The 19,373-nt window shown below is 38.9% G+C and overlaps 1 long non-coding RNA gene across 6 annotated transcripts in view; it reads left to right on the top strand.

Annotated features, from left to right (window-relative positions):
- The window catches only part of LOC309437460, a 78,499-nt gene that overhangs the window by 40,568 nt on the left and 18,558 nt on the right, over positions 1-19,373 (top strand). For 2 of the 6 annotated variants that reach the window (XR_014183557.1, XR_014183561.1), the window contains exons 3-7: positions 680-802; positions 2,199-2,334; positions 8,502-8,592; positions 11,002-11,236; positions 11,858-11,921. This is a non-coding gene — a long non-coding RNA (uncharacterized lncRNA). The remainder of the gene's footprint in view (positions 1-679; positions 803-2,198; positions 2,335-8,501; positions 8,593-11,001; positions 11,237-11,857; positions 11,922-19,373) is intronic. The other 4 variants (XR_014183556.1, XR_014183560.1, XR_014183559.1 and 1 more) reach the window with 3 other exon arrangements.

Genomic DNA, 19,373 nt, shown 5'->3' with positions numbered 1-19,373 from the left:
ATCTTGATATATCAGGTGCAAGGAAACTCTCTTAAATGTCTCATTATTCACAGAACCTGTAAAGTAATGTCTAGGTATGAGTCTTGGTCACTAGATCCTATGTAAGCTGTTCAAACTGTTGTAATAGTTAGCTAAGGCCTGATGGTGTACTTCTGTAACAGATAACATTAATCAGCCATTTGGAAGAAGATGAACTTGAAATTTATTTTCCACAAATTGGACTTTACCGAAATTCTTCAGTCTTCTCAAAAAACCCACACTTCTTGCAATGGCTGAGTAAACAGGTTTCTGCACTATGATCTCAAATCTTCCTCAGTGGGGAATTATCAATAGGTATCTGTGGGACTTCCAGAGCTACCTAGAGTGAAGTTGCCTCAGCAGGCGAAGTGGAACAATAATGTGGCCTCACCTACCGGCGCTGCCCAAAGCTCCTGCCTCGTGCTGCTGGCACTGTTGATGGAGAGAGATCACAGCTCTGCCCTGAGCTCTGCAGCACTGCGAACCCTCCTCTGCTTCCTTGTGTGTTGCTTCCCCTCCCCGAGTAATTTACACTTTGGTCTTTTTTTTTCTAGTTTATTATTGCTGTCTTGTTTTATTGGACAGCCTTTAAAAAATTATTAATGAAGCATTTTCTTTATTGTTATAAAAGATCACCTAACTTTATTTTTCATCATCATAGCATCTGAAGTACTTCATAGCTTTTTTCCTCATCTTCATGATTTCCCTTGGACAGCGAGATGTGCCATCATTCCCACCTCACACCTGAGGAACAAAGGCTCAGAGGGGCTGCTGAAATACTGAGGTACGTATACCAGACTCTGATGATACGTAGGTGTCTGAACTTAAAACTATGACGTATAAAGTCCCAGCTAACCTCTCTGGCATCTGCAGAGGCTAAGGTGTTTGCTGGCCAAGTTTGTTCTTGGTGTAACCCTCTTATTCTGTGGGTGTGTATATATATTAGCATATTAGCTCAGACATGGGTGCGCTTTTGAAGCCGACCTGGCTGTCCCTCTCATTGTGTGTCATGGATGAGTCTCATAGCATTCCAGGTAGATTCCTTTCAGATTAATTAGACTGGGGGATGTATTCCTAAAATGTACCAAGTGCTTTTCAGCTGGTAATGGTCACTGAGTCCATGGGCTGGAGCTTGTGTAAGGAAGAACAGGTATATATAGTATAGATATCAGGTCCTTCACACCACCTATCTCATTGTACAAATCGGTTCCTTTTGGATCACACCGTTAATTATTGTAGACCCAGTTTGTAATGCTGGTGGGTGCTGAGGCCTTTACAAGGCAGGTCTTACCTCAGCTGAAGTAATCCCATGATACAGAGTTTGATATACACATACACAACTCGCTTTAATTCATTTTGACAGCAGTGGGGATGACACAAAAATGAAATACAGTGTCATAGCATAATTTTCTCTAACAGTGAACCTGTAGTGGTGAGATGACCCAGGAAATTATGTGCATGGGTTCAGTGACCTCTCAGTCTCACAAAGTTCAGATTGCCTTTTCCCAGACAAAACTCCCTTATTGATTTTGTTATAGACTGATCTGGAAGGTGGTAGCTGTGGTACCAACAGTAGCCAGTCTTGCTGTCAAAATTACTCAGCTATTCATGAGACCATGTTTGTGTATTTGATTGTAGCTGGGACTGGCACTACCTCCTTTCTGAACCCTCATGCAGGATCTGGCTTTTTCTTTTTACTGTTTTTCACTCCAGTGCCAAAACATGAGAATGCTTTAGGTGGTAAAATGCTGGAGGAGGTCCTGCCAGACAGCAGCCCTCACCACCTCTCTGTTGAGCCATCTTCACTTAGTAGAGTCAGTTCTCAAATCGTTTGCTGCACAGAGATGTAGCTTGAACCTCTTTTTAATTTCCAAGGCTTCTGGCAGCTATACTTCCTTGGGGAATGAAAAAAGCAGGTTTGAACCAGTTGAGCTATACTTTCCATCTGCAGAATAACACCTTGCTCGGGGTGTGTGTCTGTGAGAGTACCCCTTGTGCACAAACCCCACAGAGCAAACTCACTGCCAATACTCTTCTTGTAACACATTCCAAGAAAAAAAGGTGCTCCCTCAGAATTACTGACCAGATTATAAGATATTTTCTCCCATTGTTTCTTTTTTTTTTTCATCATGATTAAAAGGAAATATGGTTTTAACCTTAACCATCCTTACAATTCACAGGAAAATCATTGGTCATCAGCCAGCCACCTGAGGAGGTCTGAATGTGGTTTTTGAAACCTTAAGCCACACCAAGCAAACGTTATCTTTAGAAGATAAGTTACCTTCATAATACTCATCTACTCTGCAGACTAATAGTGTAATTATGATTGATTTAATTTTATTAAGTCATCAAAGATTCTATTTCCTTTCTGAATAGCTACAAAAAATGCATAAGTTCTTAATGCACTGGGGTACAAAAAAAAGCAAATCAAAGCAAAGAACAATTAGTGAGATTTATGAAGCTGTGGTAGTATTTCAATTTTAATAAAATATAGCAAATGACAAAAAAGAAATACAAAAGTATCTAATTATAGTTCTATAAAATGTAATTGTGAACATTATATAAATGTAAAATTGTATTAAAAATTGATGGTTAAACTAGTCATACAATCACATCTCCATTGAAATAACCTCGACTAGTAAAATGGAGTTGGCACTCCAGACAGGTGTCAATTGGAGAGGAATATTTATTTTCCACCAGCATAGTTAATTTAAAGTGGGTTTTTAAAAAATATTTTGATTCTCTCATCCTGTTTTCACAATTTAACAATATAATCCTTTGCCTTTCCCTTTCATTTTTTTGGCGTTAATTCAATAATGAGGTAGAATATACCTCAAATTAAGAACTGAATTCATCTTGTCTTAACCTGGTTAGCTACAAGGTGAATGCCTACATGTGAGCAATTTGCCCTAGTCAATAGCGACCTGCTCAATAACATTCAATTGCAGTTCAAAACATCCACCAGGTAAACCATCCTTTATATACCATTGCTTATGTTTACTAGATCTCTGTCAGCACTAATAGGAAATAAGAGAGCCCAAAATTAGCCATTAAAATTAAGCGAGATGAATCCTATCCTAGGCATCTATTCTCTTTGTCCTTTACATCCACCAACATGTATTAATATGTGCATATGTTGCTGCGATATCCCTCTCTATAACAAGTATTTCCTTGTTATAACACTAGCGATACTTTTACAATGATTCTCTGGTCATTTGTTTAATGTGACTTTGTTTCACATCTTACCATAAACCATGTGACATGTGACATTTCTGTAAATTAGTGCATTATAATTACTTCGGTAATTCTTTACACCAATAGTCATGTCTAAGTCCAGGCATGTCTTCCAAGAGACTTAAATGTTTCCATAGACATTCCGTTTGCTGTATTGAGAAAAAGGTCAGTGACTTCAGATTGCTAAGATGCAAATCTGATTTTATAAACATTTGCAGGCTGTGTTTCTGGTTTTCTTCTAGTATTTCATACTGTGTGGGAAATATTTATATTCTGCAGCAACATGCAAGAGACTTAGAAACTTGACTTTAAGCTGTCTTCCAGAGGAGTTGTTTATTCTTATTTTCTTGTAGTACTTATCAACCCCACCTTATTGTCAATCCCAGGTTTTAAATCTGGAAGAGACTCCAGGTTTTTGACATCCAGAATAAAAAAGGCTTCAAAAATACAAAATTAATATTTATAGTATTAGTCCATCCATAAAAACAAGAATTTCAAATTATACCACCAGTATACATTTCATTGACCTCAGCTCACTAAGTTATGCAATTTATCCTCAAGTTATTTGAGGTTTCTGGTCTTTGTTGGAGGAAAATCTGGCATCTTACTCTGCCTCCAGGAAACACCCAAAATTTGTCGTTCAGACTGTGTTTGTGCCTTATGGGCAGGAGTATTATTTTAACTATACTGATGTTAAAAGAAGGAGATACGCTACTTATTTTCTAGCAAGCAAGGAGATAGCTAGCTGCTGATCCATGTGTCATAGAGGTATAGAGACTGTAGAAACAAACTGGGCAGAAAGCCAAGTCATTCCACTGGAGTAAACAAGAAAGCCATAAAAACAGCTACTTCATTGACAGGAAGAAATCACATTAGACAGTAGATAACAGAGCAGTAGCTTGTAGCCCAAATAGGGGTTTGGGTTGTCCTTACTTATAAGAGTGTGTTGCTTTCTTTTTATTGCCTGTTCATGTTAATTTTCAGGAGTGGAATGCCCCAGGGAAAAACATGCTTGATGGGACACTTAATGCTAGACCAGATGAATCTATCATACTGCTTACAACTCTTTTCTTCCCTAGATTGTTACAACTGTCTTCCCTCTGTTGTTTTATCACACTGCTTTTAACTCCTCAGCACCCTTTCTAGTCTTTTTTCTCTGAAATCCCTCTAGTTTGTCAATATTTTTCTGGTAACTTGGTATTTCATTAGAAAGCAGCAGTAGAGGAGAGGCCTGCTCCTGTCCTGCTTTATGAATCCTCTGGGTACCCATCTCCAGAATGACACTGGATTTTTATCCCCTCATATTGCATTAGAGTCATGGGTGTAAAACTCTGCTTACTATTGCCTTCCATCTTTCAGTGCTAGAGCACTCCGTTTTTTTTTCTCACACAGAGAATATTTATGATGAAACTTATGGTTATCCTGCTCCCTGTATTGCAGAATTACATTTTAGAATGTGGATGAATAAGAAGACATGAAGTAAAGAGAGAAAGTAATCTTATGTCATTATGCTTATAACCACGTAGATGTCTGCAGTAACAATCACTTCATATTTAGTAAAGCCTGCATTTTTTTTTTTTTAAGTAAATGTAGAAATCCTGAGAAAAACACAAAGAAAAGTCTTAGATTCCCACTATAAAATATATAGGGGACAAAAGAATGTATTCACCGCCCCTAGGAGTCATCTCACCTCATTTTAGCTATCTAAAATATACACATCCATTTCAAACCTGGTTTTGGTGGTTTAGGGGAAAAAAAAAATAAATAAACCTTTCTAAGATGTGGAGTGAATTACCTTGTGGAGGTGCCTGGTTTTTACTTGGTCAGCTATAGAAATGGGTTGTTGAAATGAGTCATTTGTCCTAATTCAAACATCTAAAGGTTAATCTACGTCTGGCCTGCTTGTCCTGTGCTCCTTTTATGGTCACTGTAGAGAAGCAGGCATCCTCCACAATACAGTTCATCTCGTCGTTAGTGTCTGAAGTAGAACAGATGAGACACTTTCTCCAGATGACTTTTTCTTCCCACTCATAAGAAAGAGTTACTTATTCTGAAGTAGACATCTAGATTTTAGACATTTCAGATGTGGTAAGATGGATTTTGTTTGTTTGGGTTAGCTGACCTCAAACTCTTCCCCAATGCTTCCATCCTGAATGGAATACTTCAACGTTCAGAGGAGCAGGAGATGCCTGTGCCTACTGGTATGCATAATTATGGCACCTTGCTGTCCCTCAAGCAATTTGGCTTCAGAATCTAAGCCCACACTGCTGCTAGGAAGCTCAATTGATTAATTAAGCAGGACAGCATCACACTATCTCTACACACAAATACACTGCTCCCAGCCACCATCTGACTGGCATTTTGTTGTGCGGACAGTGTAAGCACACCATCTCCTGAAGCAGCTTAGGTACCTCCATCGTGGAGCAAGACTAGAGATAGAGACAACTTCTAAATCTGCTGCTGGAAGTGAGAAGTGCATGTGGGGTAACCAATAAACAAATCAATGCATTGTGCTGAAATTGGGAAGGAGGACTTCACATCTATTCAGGCTTTCAGACCATATTCATTGTTCTGTTACCACCCTTTCAGCTGAGGGTAAGCAGTAATCCATGAGATGAACTCTGTGAGAATATCCTAAACTCCACACTTTGTAGTGTTCAAATTCTAAGATAAAGTACATCAAAGATCACTACATTATTTTGCAAAATTTTCAATATGGTTACAGAAGTTCTTTAAAGTACAGTTCATTTTTATCCTCTCTGTGGTCATCCTCTTGGAAAGACCAACTAAGACATCTTTTTCAAGAAGCTTTTTTTCATTTTCAGTCTTTTGTGACTCAGTTCTATTATAATTCTGATAGACCATACATTTTTCCTAGAGTCCTTTTTTTAATTGATTTTTTTTTTTAACTGCATTGTGTCCTTCCCTTTCCAGTCTTGCCCCATCTAATTAAAATTGCACAGCTTGTTTCAGAGGCTGGATCCAGTAATTGGGCTTTCTCATGTCATCTGAGTCCTTCCCTGCTCCTCCATGCAGTCTGACCCTCCTGCAGAATGAACATCTTTGTTTCATTGCTTCTCTTTTATGGTCTCTCCACTGTGATGGTTAGGTCTGACTTTCAGCTTTGAGCATGTTCTGAAGCTATCAGATCGCTGTTGGTTTAAATCTTTTTTTGTTCTTCGTGATGGGACCTTCATAAGCTGATCTTTGCAGCAAGAACAGACACCTAGCTGCTGCCCTACAGGATTTGGAAAAGGCAGAGAAGAGGATGCAACTGATGTCCCACTTTCAAATCCACCTCTAGGCCTGAGTAGTATAAGAAAAATTGAGTGCTGCTGCCCCAGAGATGGGGAGCTGTGCTACCTCTGACCATGGATAGAGATGGTTGTGCCAAAGAGGTGTAACAGGAAGAGAGATGGACAGCCAACCAAGAAGAGGATCAGAAGTCTTCTTACCATGAGGAGAAAAAAGCTGCTATTAATTTATTCTTTATCTGTAAAACACTTGTTTTAAAAGGTTCCTATATATTATTATGAGTAAACCAAATAAATGGCACAAATAAAGTAGGAATATCTATAAGCTATCTTTTAAAACTTTCAGGAAAAAAAAAATCACCACATTTCACAAAGCCAAGGCAAAAATTTAAAGCTCATTCTTTCTAAAGGGAAAAGAAAAAAGAAGCCAGACAGTGCTGCACTGACATTCTGCATGTTTTGGAGCATGACAGAGAACAGTCTTACTCAATGAAAGATGCAAAACTCTATAAATACCACCTATATAGAATATAATAAATTCAGGCATTAATTTCCCACAGCAGAAACAAAGCACTTAAATAGTATTGTCTCAATACCAAGTATGAATATTTTTTGGGGTGTTTGTTACTTTGTATGACACAAAACTCATTAATCTTTTAAAGCTATTTTATTTGGGTGTCCTTATTTGTCTGATAAATTTATTATCACATTATTCACTAGCAGCCAAAAATACTGTTGTAAGTCTGCTGTATGTTTTTATACCTACAGTCATTCTTTTACAGCATTTTATTCTTGATAATAAGAGTAGCTGTGGTTTTTGAAAACTAAAACCTGTGCTGGATAAATGTTTTCCCTTCACAGAGATACTTATCTGAATGTACCACTGGTAGTCTTGCCTACCATCTCTCCTCTAGTTTGTTTTTTTCTGTCCTTAGCCTCTACTACATCTACCTGATGCTATCTTTTCCAGTGCAACTCTCTGGAAGAGTCTGCATCTGCCAACAAAAGGGGCAAGGTTCATGAGTGCCGTAGGGTCTGACTTAAGAAACTCCTTGCATTTCAAGTATCTTTTTGGGGAGGTGGCAAGATCCTTGTCCCCTTGGAACTGCCAACATGAACTCGATCAGTAGTGATCTAGTTTTAGAAAACTTATTCTGAAGGAACATTTTGTACACCATGTATTTTGAGAGCAGACAAGTAGCTGGTCACTCATGAGAGAAAAGAAAGTCTTTTACTTCCATAAATCAACTTTCTGATCATTCTCATATAAGCTGTGACCAGGGCCTCTTCCGGCTGTGCCCCAGAGGATGCTGTGCCCCTGTGTCCTTGGTTAGAGTTTACCCTGTGACTTTATGCCTGCATGACCTGGTTTACCTGTTTCTGCAGGGTAGGAGCAGTAAGGAGCTTTCCAAGGACATTTCTGTGTGATGACCTGTTGCTGTCTCTTCCCATCACTTCCCAAGACCTGCAATGAAAGAACAAGTTGTTTTTAATATCTTTACAACATTTTTGCTAATCAGGAGAATTGCTTTTTTTTTACTGACATGTTTGGTGTCTGCTATTGGATCATGTTTTTACTCTTACATGAGACTGCTTGCCTTCTGTATCTGAGAGAATTACCAACTGAATTCATTAACCATTTACATTTTCTTAAAATAAAAATATTGACAGGTCCTCATGACATTTGTGAAAAGCAGTGTTTATGATTGAACTCTGAAGGTTCAAGCCCTAGAAATGCAAAGGATATAATTCAAAGAAATAATATATTTAGCCTTTTACATTTCATGAGTCACTCTCAATGGTAATTTATTTCTACAGTCTTCTCTTCATATAGCAACTCTGTGGTAAACAGAATAAAGTTGACTCCCATAAACCTTATAGTCCCTGTTCATTTATATTGTTTTTTAGCAGACGGAGGAGGGTGGAGGGAATGTTACAGTGGCACAACTCTACCAGAAGTTCAAGAGTTAACTACAATTACTTCCTATATTCCAGAAGTCATCTGTTCCATTTTTGAGTCCCTCAGTCTGTGTCAGCAGTCATAATGTTCGTAAGGGAGACATACGGCATCACAAGAAAAAGGGAGGTAAGCATGCGTCATCTGTGTACAAATAAGCAGAACTTCTTTCTAGGCAGACAATCTATTAATAATATTTTTTTTTTAAAAAAAAGGTCTGAGTCTTTAAACAAAAATGCTGTTATCCAATTTATTATCCCCTTTTCCTATTTTGCTGATTCTAAAGAGGGATTATTGTTTCTTTACTCAGTGTGAGAGTCTCTTACCACCCAGCAGAGAAGGAAATTTAAATCTAACTTTAAATTTAAAAAATAATTTAATTTAATACTGGAAATCTAACACTTCTCTAGTTGTATAGAACAATGTGCGTGTTGCTGGACCCTTCAAACTTAAATATATAATGTGTATTAGGCCACTTTGTAACCCTTTCTTATTGTACAGGAGAATTCAGCTCTGTTACTTTTTAAAATAAGAGAGCAGGACATTGGATATAGTTCCATAATGACTGATGATGGATTTCCTGCATTATGATTAATGATGGAGGAAAGTGATTCTATCTCATCAAGTGTGATTCTTATCTTATAGTTATATACACTTAAAATCAGAAATACATAAACGAGTCACCCATCTTCTTGGTCTCCTACAACTAAACTCCAGCAAAGAAAAATGATCCAGCTGATAAAATTCCAGTGGCTGTTTTTCTTTCAAATGGAGGTGAAGATGGTCTTCTGGCACTGATTGAATCTCAGTGCTGCTGTTTGAGATTTTGTTCAAGGGAATGGAAAGATTATCAAGTTCACTTGGTTTCTGGCTGATCCTGATACTTAAATAAGGCTCTGTGGAAGTTCCCTTTGTTGAACCAAATGAAGCAGAAATTTTTCTTCCAGCTTGACTTGGAGAATCTTTGCATTGTCTTCAGTGTACCTTTGGGCTTTTCCGTTGGACAAGGATTGATTGTCTGTTTAAAAGTGAGTTATAGACAAGTAAACATACTACAGATCACATCTGGGTTAAGATTATGGAGGCGGCTACAGCAGCTGGTAAATTATAGAAAACAATACACGATACTATCCAGAAGCATAATTCATCATTTATTAATATATAAGTCTTAAAAGTAAGATAGCAAGAGATTTACAGGCTGAAGCTGCTTTTCTACTGTGGCATGAACAGCTTTTGTAAACACAATGAATGGTAGGGAAGTCAATACTGACTGATGGGGCTCAACACATTCAGTTTCAAAAGGATGTGGAATACTGAAAGAATGTTTGGCTTAACAAGCAAGTGTTGGAAACTTTTCTAGACATATAGCAAATGAAAGAACTTAATTGTTAACCCAGTTGTATATATATATAGAGTACTGGGCTTCAAATTTCATCCAGTAATGCTCTAGTGACATGCCTATGTTTTAAAAGGTACATAAAGTTCCTGCTTTCACTGGTTTTATTTGGTTTCTGGGCAGATCTGACATTGCTGGCTTTTATTCTTCAACAGAGTGTTTATTTGTTTTCAGAGGTTATATAAAATGCTATATATATATTTCTTTTAAAAAATAGTATTCATTAAAATGCTAATTTTATGTACAGTTTAGCACTGGGTCATATGAAGTTAACATACAGGGCCTGTACAAACTTTTCATAAGAATATTGAGAGTGAAAATTTCTTCATTTTAACATGCCACTGTTCCATTACCAGTTTCACTGAAATCAAAAACAGTCTTTCAGTGAGTAATTTCTCAGCATTATGAGAGAGGATTTTGCAACCTAGATTTGGTCAGTTCTCATTTTTAAGTAATGGGGTATCAGGAATCTTTGGATTGGTTTATGGTCTAGGCACTGAATGACTTGTACAATTCCTCTGATATTATGCCAAGAAAAATTTAAAGAAAATAGTTAGGTAAACAGTTTAGAAACGAATGGTGTAAAGACAAATTGCAAGCCCTTACTTAGTTTTGGTTGAATGATCAAGAAGCGGGGCTAAGGAAAATGAACTGGTGCTATTCAATCTGTTGATTACATTTCATTTGGACTGTGTCTATACTAGTAAATAAATATTCTAAGTATTTATTTGGCCTCAGATACTGAGGCCAAATGGCACAGAAGAGCCCAAGTGCACAATATTAACGCTCTTGGTTCCCAAAATACAGTGGCTGCATGCAAACCAACCTTTGGGAATGGCTGCTTGGCCATGCTGTGGTCTGAGCTGCACCCAGGAATTTGGCCCAGACTGTGTCAGTACAATGAGTCTCATTCCAGGGCCTGGCAGTGCTTTCTGGTACCTATTAATTTGATAATGTAGAACCAGCTTCAGAGACCAGACATAGTAAAGAAGGAAGTATACTGTTTGGAAGGCTCTTCTTTCCATTCCTAGTTCTGTCACTTCATCTTTGATGGTCAGGACCTTCAGTTTCAGCCCCTCACCAAATTAGGCACCAGGAACTCTATCCCCCAGCTTGTATCTAGATGTCTCTTTTTTCTGAAGCTGCAGGGGGTTGAAGCCTGCCTAGAAATGGGCACCTAAACATCTTGGAATGATTGAACCGGGTTCATTAATGTGTCTGGTCACACAATAAAACTAATGAAGCAAGAGGGTTGCGATGAACATAACTCCAGAGCAATGCAGAAATCAAAATAAACATTTTAAGGCCGAACGAGACCATGAGAATATCCAGTCTGTCATCCTGAAATGAGTTTGCCTGCTGAAGGCCTTTGAACAGGTAACGTGTACAACTCTAACATTGCTCATAACTTGCAAAGTCACCAAGTACCAAGTTCACACATACAGAATATTTTATGTGTGAGGAGTTCAGAGAGATTTTCCAGGTCTCCTATAATGTGCTTACACATATTTTTGGAAATGAGAGGAGAAAAAAAAGGTTCCAACTTTGAGTTTTATAACGAAGTGAAGAGCCTCTTCTGGCTTCACTCATCTGTATAATGAGATGATCCTGCATCTAATCACAGAAGAAGAAAGAATGAAATGTACCTTTGTCATGTTATGTAAGATGCTTTATGGCTGATCAGATATGTGTAAACAGCAAAATCTGCTTTAACTGCTAGAATAAGTCATTGCTCAGATGTGTTTGAAGTTATTTCTCAGTATTTTGTCCAATGGTGAATGTTTAATTATTAGGCAGATATTATTGTGTTATGCTTTTGTACAAAATCATCCTTAAGGGCTACAAAATGTCTGTACTTCAGCTTTTGTAATTTTTTTCTTCAAGCTTTTCTAATGATTCTGTGAAGACTGCCAATTTATTTGAGTAGTAAACAGTTTTACTGAAAATTTCAAGCTTCTTTTCTACGTATATACATTATAGACCATATAATTTTCTCAGTTACATAGGAACCAACTCATTAAGTTCAGAGAAATTACACCCATGAAGACAAAGAGATATTTCTGTAAGTATACTCCCACAATTAAATGCTCCTGGAAACTACTTCAGTTCAGGGACACCCCACTATCCCCTGCTGGATTATGAAAAAACAAATATTTACATAAAAAAAAACTTTGTTAAGTGGAAAAAAAGAGTATATTATTTATTCACAAAATTTAGTATTTTTTTTAAACTGATGGGAACAAAAATCTTTCAAAGGGAAAACAAGTTAAGTCCTGAATCAGCAGGCAATGCTATTAAGCTAATGCAGTTAAGTACAGGCATTAGCGAGACACCACAATGTGAGAGCTATAGCAGACACAGCATAAATCACTATTTTAACAGTATGAAACTAGTTAAAAACTGACAACATGTCACTTAATGTGCTTTCGCATATCTAACATTTTTGCAGATTGATTACACGAGTGAAAATAATGATAATAAATGAAATTCATACTCACTTGAAATTTTATGTTTTTGACAGAAAGTCAAGACAAACATTTCATTTTCTGTGTCTTTAAAAACTGAGTTCTTGACAAAGTTAAGTTCGACAGCTATGAAAGAAGTCATTATCCTCATTATTGTTGGTTTGCTGGATGACATCATGATATCCTATGACACTTTACAGAGGTTTTAAGATGTGACAGACAGTGCCCCAAATTGTTTACTATCTAAAAAGAGTCTAAAGGAAATAGACCAAAGAAACGGAAAGGAATAGAGTAGAAGTAACATTTATAATAGCTGTGGGCAGTATACCCAGAAAGGTTTGAAAGAAGCAGGTGCCCTCAAGGTGGACTTAATGCTAGTAGAGCAAAAAGGGACCTCATCCCTGGTACACAGTGAAATAAAGGGGTGAGGAAAGAAGACCATAAAAAAACTCAAGAATTCAAGAATAGCTAGACACAAGGACAAAGCAGGGTGGAAGCATCCAGATGCAGATGCAGCTGGCTTGAAGGTCATGTGGGAGATTCTGTAAATAACTGATGCCTGCAACTCCTGCACTAACATAGAAACCAGCACTGCTCTGAGTGGAGGCTGAACCAGGTGACAGGGATTCATCCCTGTCTAAATTATCCTGTGATTCTGGTAGCCCATCTGGTAAGGTCTGCCAGCCTGGACTGTCATACAACAAAAGCTTGGGAAGGCAATGTGATATTGAGACATGGTCCTTCTTCATTTGGCAGACCCTATGTAGCTGACTGTACCTTGCCATGGTGTATGTTCAATATTTCTGTGAAGCTTCTGAACACATGAGAACAACTAAACTTAGATGATCTGGTCTGATAATGAACCGATCTAAAAAGCTTGGCAGTTTGATATGATTTTTACACTTCCCTGAAAATGCAATTGGATACTGTCATGAGTCAAGGAAACAATATTTGTCTGTTAATTGACATGTCTGGAAGGAGAGAGGAGGAGATGAGAGGGAAAAAAGAGCAAGCATATCTTAATCAGTTTTGTAAAAGAGCATGTAACTTTGAAGGCTATATAAATGATTCTTAATCATTAATAATCTCAGTCTCTCAGATGATATGCGAAAGCCTCATGCATAATTGTAAGAGTACAAAGCTGACATAGAAATCTCATTTTGCCATCTCTGCACTGCAGTGTATCTGTAGGCCTGTGAGGTTTTTAATAGCTATGTCTTAAAACAAAGCAAATTAATCTCCATTTTGCACCTAAGGAGAGTTGAATTTTAGGAACAATTTGCTCATTAGTTCTGCACTGTGGCCTGCCTCTGCCTGATGCTGCCCTCCCTGTGAATTTTTATTGTTGTGGTATTTACTTGGTCATAATTATCTCTTCTCTACCTACACCAACCTGTCAGAGAGAATGCTAGTTTTTCTTTACTGATTTGTAATTCTATTACACAACCCATCAGCAGCTTGTTTCTGATTATTGCAAGCGGTACGCTCTTCTGGTAGCAGCTGTTAATATTTGTCCCTGCTTTATTAAGCAACAAGTACTTGTTGCTCGCCCATAATAATGTGGAGCTAATAATGTCATCCCTGGCTGCTTACTGGGAAATTATGTTCTCCCTGTTCCCTTTCTTTATTTGTATAACATCAGCCAGGTAGTTAACCAGATATTTAATAAATCCATCATCTTGACAAGTCACAAGAACAGAGAAGGCCCAGCAGATGTGGCAAGAGAGACACCGGGAAGCAAAGATTGCATCAACAACTTTCTGGTGTTGTTCACAGCCCGCAGGCACCAGGGAGATCAGGATACCTGAGGGAAGTCATGGCTCATGCTAAGCAGAGGGATGTTGTCATCATGGTACACCCAAGACCATGAGTGTGCAGGACATCTTTTAGACAAGCAGATCCAAAGAACTATCTAACAAGGAGGATGTTTTGAGAGGGGCAGTACCAGACAAAGAAATTTGTCTTTATCTTTTAGGTCTGCAAAAGATAGAGAGGGAAAATTTACAGAGATTTATCAAATATTGGCAAGCTACCAGTTCCTTTTTAAGATGTTTAGGGTTTTTTTTTCCATCTTTCTTCATTGATGCCACTTTGGACTTTGGAGGATCTCACCCCCACTCACAGAGCAAAACTTAGTTTTCTTTGATTTGCCAGTGACTGTTAAAGGAATAGTGTTACTGACTACAGACAAGATTTGTTCTCTACATATTCATTCACAGTTGCTGTTATCACCTTTGAAAAGTATTTTTACCAGAATTTTCCAATTCCTTGCTTTTAAAAAATATCTCTTCACACTCCAGATGTCTGCAGATGAGGGAATTCAAGCTAAGCTACAGAGATTGTTTCTAAACATCTTTCTTCCTAGGATGAAACCTTTCAAGTTATATTCTTCAAACCTCTTTTTTAAAGTCATGCTCCAACAGTGTTCAAGTCAGCGGAATTGATGCAAGTATTGATTTGAAAATACTCAATGCTGGGACTTTCACAGCTGTCTTCTGGCTGAGTGTCCTGTTTCTTTCTCTTCCTCACCTTCTCTGTTCCCCAGTCCATGAGGAGTTTGTCCACATATTGATTTACACAGAGGTCAGAAGCTATTTGTATTGAATTTTAGCTTTTAATTTTGCACCTTTTTTACACACTTGTAAATTCTAGATGTTCAAATGTCAAGATTTTAAAGAAGAATTTCATTTGTTAAAATTGCACCATCTTTCTTTCCTGAAAGACTTAAAGTATGGATAATTCCATTGTACTAATCTCAGTGTGTATTTCTGAAATTGCCTTAAGCCTCCTTCACATCACAACCTCAAGTACTCTTCTTTTGGACTCTGACAGAAAATCCTCAGAAGTAGGAGAGACACCCATGAGAGCTATGAAACTACAGTTCATCAAAACTTGAAAATGGGAAAACAAATGGAAAGTGGCTATTTTTGCTTGTCTTCTAGTTATGAATAACATCTGTTGGAAGGCGCATACCAGTTCTGTGAAGAAATGAGGAACCAGGTCAAGAGAATTTTTCCCAAATGTAATTAAACAACAGTTTCAAATTGAGTTGCTTTCTTCCATAGAGAGCTAGAAGTTTGGGATACATAGAGAAACTCAAGAAAGTGCATAAAAAATAACAGTGGCCCTCACCCTCTGTTTTACTTGGTAGATTTGACTCTGCTGTCCACTTTTGCAGTGTCAGTCCCTGGAGATGTGATTGAGGGAAAGCTCGAAGTGATGTGGCTGCCTAAAAATAATTAATAGCCAAAAGGTGACTTCTGACTTTAATAAAGTGTTGAGATCCAAGCAATGTCTGCAGTCCTACTCAGAGAGAATTGCCAAGCTGGTCAAGAGGGCTTTAAACTAAAGCTGTTGGGTGAGAGGAACCTGAGTCTATCCTACTCCTGCCAGTTTGATGCCAGTTCCTGCAATAGATGTCCAGAGCCTGGAGCAGGATCACAGGTCAGCAGAAGAGCACCTGAAGAGCAGAACAAAGGTGTTCTAACCAGTAAGTCAGCTTCATCGAGGGCCCACCTTAAATGCATCTATGCAAATGCACATAACATGGGGAATAAACAAGAGGAGTTAGGGATGTGTGCACACATGATCTTATTGTCATCACAGAGACATGGTGGAACAGTTCCTATGACTGGAGTGTTTAAATGGAAGGGTACAGGCTCTTTAGGAAGGACAGACAGGGGAGATGAGAATGGGGTGTTGCCCTTTACGTCAATGACCAGCTGGAGTGCATGGAGTTCCAGCTGGCGAAGGATGAGGAGCTGTCAGAGAGTTTATGGGTCAGGATGAAAGGAAAGTCAGGGACATGTGACATTAGTGGGGGTCTGCTACAGGCCATCCAACCAGGAAGACTGAGCGGATGAGGCCCTCCACAGACAAATAGGAGTAGCCTCATGTTCACAAGCCCTGGTCCTCATGGGGACATCAATCACCCCAATATTTGTCAGAGATACAACACAACAGAGCACAAGCAATTTTTGAGGCTACTAGAATACATTGATGATAACTTCCTTCTTCAAGTAATAGAGGAGCCGAGGAGAGGTGCAATGCTGGACCTTGTTCTCACCAAAAGGAGGGGCTGATGAGGAATGTGGAGCTCAAGGGCAGACTTGGCTGCAGTGACCATGAAATGGTACAGTTCAAGATCCTTATGGCAGCAAAGAGGCTACACAGCAAGCTCACTACCCTGGACTTCAGGAGACCAGACTTTGACCTCTTCAGAGATCTGCTTGGTAGAGAACATGCAATAAAACCCTGGAGGGAAAAGAGGTCCAAATCTGGTTAATATTCAAGGATCACCCCCTCCAAGTTCAGGAGTGATGCATTCCAGCAAAGTGGGAGTTAGGCAAAAACACCAGGAGGCCTGCATGGATGAAGACAAAACACCTGGACAAAGTCAGACACAAAAAGGAAGCCTACAGAAGGTGGAAGAAAGGACAGGTAGCCTGCAAGAAATACAGAGAAATCATCTGAGTAGCCAGGGATCAGGTTAGGAAAACTAAAGACCCGATAGAATTAAATCTGGCCAGGGACATAAAGGGCAAAAAGAAAAGCTTCTATAGGTATGCTGGTGATTAAAGGAAGACTAGGAAAAACGTGGGCTCTCTCCAGAAAGAAACAGGAAACATAGCTACCTGAGATTTGGAGAAGGCTGAGATACTCAAAAACTTTTGTCCCTCAGTCTTTGCCAGCAAGTGCCCTAGCCACAATGCCCAAGTCACAGAAGGCAAAGGCAGGGACTGGGAGAATGAAGAACCACTCACTATAGAAGAAGATCAGGTTCAAGATCATCTAAGGAACCTGAAGGTTCACAAGTCCATAGGACCTGATGAGATGCATCTGCAGGTCCTGACGGAACTGGCAGATGAAGTTGCTAAGCCACTATCCATCATATTTGTGAAGCTGTGGCAGTCTGAAGTTCCCATTGACTGGACGAGGGGAAACATAACCCCCATTTTTAAAAAAGATAAAAAGGAAGACTCAGGGAACTACAGGCCACTCAGTATCACCTCCATGCCTGGCAAGATCATGAAGCAGACACTTCTGGAAACTATGCTAAGGTACATGGAAAACAGGAAGGTGATTGGTGACAGACCACATGGCTTCACTAAGGGCAAATCGTGTCTGAAAAATTTGGTGGCCTTCTATGACAGGGTTGCAGCACTAGTGGATAAGGGAAGAGCAACTGAGGTCATCTACCCAGACTTGTGCAAAGCATTTGACAGTGTCCTGCATGATATCCTTGCCTCTGAATTGGAGAGACATGAATTTGATGGATGGACTGCTTGGTAGATAAGGAATTTTCTGGATGGTCACACTCAAAGAATTGCAGTCAATGGCTCAATGTCCAAGAGGAAAGCAGTGACAAGTGGTGTTTCTCAGGGGTTGAAATTGTGACGTGGACCTGTGTGAACCTCCTGAAGTTCAACAAAGCCAAGTGCAAGGTCCTGCACCTAGGTCAGGGCAACCCCTAGCACAAATATAGGCTTGGCAGAGAATGGATTGAGAGCAGCCCTGAAGAGAAGGACTTGGAGGTGTTGGTTGATGAGAAGCTCAAAAATATAGCAATATATGCTTGCATCCCAGAAAGCCAACCGTTCCCTGAGCTACATCAAAAGTAGCATGACCCGAAGATCAAGGGAGGTGATTCTCCCCCTCTATTCCACTTGTGTGAGAGCCCACCTGGAGTACTTCATTCAGCTCTGAGGCTCCCAACATAAGGAGGACCTGGACCTGTTGAAATGAATCCAGAGGAGCGCCATGAGGATGATCAGGTCACTGGAGAATGTCTCCTATGAAAGCAGACTGTATAAATGTAGCAGTAGTTACAGTCCTAAAATTACATTCGGCCCTTTAAAGGCAACTGCTAGGCCGATGTGGCCCCTGGTGAAAATGAGTTTGACACCCCTGCTCTAGGAAATGTCCTTTATTGTAGGAAATGCAGAATTAGGAAGGTTTTGGACTAGATGACTGAATAAGGCTTTGCAATATCTAATTGCAATACTTATATGAAATATCCCATAGAAGGAATAAGCAAAGAAAAGAGAGGACAAAGTACAGAGCTGAAAAGTGGAATCTCTTATCTAACATTTCCAGACTTGGAGCAAAGGTTTGTCAGTAGGGTATTAAACTTTTTTTTTAGCTAGAATAAAAAGTTTTCTATATTGCAAGCTAGCAAATGATAGGTCCCTCCAAATGAGTTTCCTTCCTCAACATCTTACAAGGAAATTAAGGAATTTAATATTTTGTTGCTCTGTTTCCTTTGCTGTATTGCATGATCTCCAGAACTGCAACATACCTTGAGGTACTTCTAGCGCTCATTAATAAGAATTCTTAAAACAGGGTCTAGAGCCAGAACTTTCATCACATTTTTTCAAGTGTCATGCTAAATATTCGCTAAATAATTAATTCAGCAGTTAGCATAATGTCACAAGCAGTTATGAATATGCAACAGAAAGCTGGCAAAGCAGTAGTTTGGATTTAGAAATCTCACTGTAAACATTTCTGAAAAAAGGTCTTTATGCAATAAATAAGAGTTAAAAAGTGAATGGATTGTAGTTGTGAATGTGTGTCTATTACACCACTATGACATGGATGAGTGTCATTCAAAATGATCTTAAAATTCAGGAAAGGTTATTTGCATATTTTTCTGTTACAGCCATCTATATCCCCATAGGCTTAACTGATCAACCTTTCTAAAACAGGCATTTGTTAACAACAATGGGAAAGTTTTCCTGGGAGTGTTTGATAGAAGGAGATTTACAGAAAATCTACAACCAGGACCCCAAAATATTTGATCCTCAGATAGTTTTGGGTCTTATTTCAGGGCCAAAGGCCTAATCTTCTGTTCACACACCTTATGAAACCATCAAACTTTGAAATGTATGTGTAGCACTTGAGCTCTAGGCACTGCAACTTCTAGAGACTGGGAGGTAAGGGAGATAAAAGGCACATAAAAGCCTTATCAGGCACACAACTGGTTCAGACAGAGGAACTACCATCTCTACTCTCTTACTTCATAGTCCTCGAACTCATTTGTAAGGGCAGCT

This window comes from Streptopelia decaocto (assembly GCF_964273445.1).
Source record: "Streptopelia decaocto genome assembly, chromosome: 1".
NCBI lineage: Eukaryota > Metazoa > Chordata > Aves > Columbiformes > Columbidae > Streptopelia > Streptopelia decaocto.
The sequence above is the reverse complement of the archived record's forward strand: the minus strand, read 5'-3'. Positions and strand labels throughout refer to the sequence as shown.